The following is a 2,837-nucleotide window of genomic DNA, read 5'->3' as shown; positions in this document are numbered from 1 at the left end:
AAAAAAAAAAAAAATAAAAATAAAAAAAAAATAAAACAAAAAAAAAAAAAAAAAAAGGAGGGTTGCTAGCTCGCGACCACTCTTAACACATTCAATAAGTGTTATTGGTGTGCGAAAGTGCACTAATTTTACTCTTTTATTGTTATTATTTTTTTGGTGGAACCCACTAAATTTAAATTTAAAAAAAAAAACACTCACAACATTATTATATAAAAAAAAATTCTCTCCAGCTCTTTCTTCTTTATTTTTACTTTTCCATATCAACAAAGACCAAAAGATGAGACCACTACCATTAACGTGGATGGAAGTATTAATGCCAACACAAAGGTAACTGGTTGTGGTAGAATCGATCTTTTGAGAAAGGGTGGGTTGGCGATTGTCCAGCTTGAAAGGTCCTCTTAGTCGACGGTTTGCTGGTTTGGACAACCGTCCATTAGATATCCTACACTGTTACTCATTGTAACTTTATAAGTTGTTATTCTATTTTTTTTTTTATTTTCCTCTGCAATTCTGCACATAGGCAATATAGAACACATATACGGCTAATCGGCTATAAATCTATAATCCTCTACTGAGTAGTGTAATATTTATTTGGATAATGCTACCTAAAAAGCATTTATCTAAAAGTGAAAAAAAAAATAAAAATAGAGCAATTAAGCGCCTAGGGCCTAGACGGCTTAGGTGGGTGCCTATGCGGCTAACTAAAAAAAACAACACTGCACGTGTGTAGTGTATATATGTCATATATATATATATNATTAATTGCGATCTAGAGATCTAATTTTATCAATCAAGGGATTGGACTTGCTCACGGATCTAAGGATCGAATTCTTTGCGATCTAACGATCGAATTTTACCAATCAAGAGATTAGATTTGGGTATCCCTGTGGTATATTACATATCATATAATTCTATCATATACAACCTGATCGATATCATTGGCAGTCACGTGTGTGTATATATGTTATATATATATATATATATATATATATATATATATATATATATATATATATATATATATATATATATATAGTATGGCCGAGCCGACCGGATTAACTCGGTTAACTCGATCGAAATGGACGAGTTAACTCGGCCGAGTTAGTCGCTAGGCTGTCGAATTAGCCGCTAGGCGGGCACCTAGGAGGGAAATCGCTACGGTTTAGGGGCGCCTAAACCAATTTTTGCAACAGTGATCACAAGAGGAGCTATGAAAATTTATTTTGTAAATTGTTAGCTCAAATTTATCTAAATTTCAAGAAGATTGTGGGTAGTAAAGATTTTATGAAAACAACAAAGTTTTTAGAAGATTTAAGAATCTATATCTATATCTATATATATATAATAATAGAAGTGCCTAGCAAAAGTTTACAAGTATTTACACCTATAAATACACCTATGTAACTATGTTTAGGATCTTAATTCCTCTTTTCTAATTTCTCATGAGTCACCTCCTAAGCAATATTTTTTTCTCCTGATCAATCTTCATCTTAATTCCTCCTTTCTAATTTCTCATGAGTCACCTCCTAAGCAATATTTTTTTTCTCCTGATCAATCTTCATCTTAATTCATCCTTTCTAATTTCTCATGAGTCACCTCCTAAGCAATATTTTTTTTCTCCTGATCAATCTTCATCTTCTCCATTTGCAGATGGCCTTGAACTTCTAAACAATCTTCATCTTTTCAACACTGATCGCACAAATCCCTCTTAGAGTATTCATCTTCTCCGTGCAATCTTCATCTTCTCCATTTGTAGATGGCATTGAACTTCAAAACAATCTTCATCATCTCAGCACTGATCGCACAAGTCATTCCAAGTAATATTCATCTTTTCCAATGCAATCTTCATGTTTTACATTTGCAAATGGCTTTAAAATTCAAAGCAATCTTCATCATCTCAGCACTAATCGCACAAACCATTCCAAGTAATATTCATCTTTTCCAATGCAATCTTCATCTTTTACATTTGCAAATGGCTTTAAACTTCAAAGTAATCTTTATCTTCTCAACACGTACTGATCGCACAAATCCATAACTATTCTTCAACAGCACGAAAAACAACACAATATTGTTATTGAAAACACGACTATTTCAGCGGTTTTGATGAATCACAACATAATGTTCTCAGTTGTGAATTTAAATTACAAATAAAAATTTCTCCATTAAAAGGTAGTGAAAAATGAGATTAAAACAAAAAAAAAAAACAAAACAAAAAACAAAAACAAAAAAAAAATGTATAATTCGTTTATTAATATTTGTCAGACTTAAGATTACTACACTAATCATTATATTTATTATTCTAATTAAGCTAATAATTATACATATTACTATACCTATATTACTATTTTCCTAATTTAATGAATTAATTGAATAGATTTAAATATAATTAAGGAATAATTATTTTGCTTATTAAAGAATTAATTGAATATATTTAAAATGATTGAATCATGGCAAATAAATTTTAAAAAAATCATACAATTATTAAATTAATTGTAATTAACTGTAATTATAATAATAATTATTATTCTAATTATTGAATTAAAGAATTAATTATAATAAAGCAAATAATGATCCATACTTCATAGTACATTATTAATTATAATTATTATTCTAATTAAGTTAATAATTATACATATTACTATACATATATTACTATATACATATACATATACATATACATATACATACATACATACATACATATATATATATATATATATATATATATATATATATATATATATATATATATATATATAAAGGAATTAACCTAATTACAATTATAATTAAGAAATTAACAAATGAATTGTAATAAAGCTAATTATGGTTCAGACTTC

Source organism: Ipomoea triloba, chromosome 13 (assembly GCF_003576645.1).
Source record: "Ipomoea triloba cultivar NCNSP0323 chromosome 13, ASM357664v1".
Classification (NCBI taxonomy): Eukaryota; Viridiplantae; Streptophyta; class Magnoliopsida; order Solanales; family Convolvulaceae; genus Ipomoea; species Ipomoea triloba.
Note: the sequence above shows the minus strand (reverse complement) of the source record.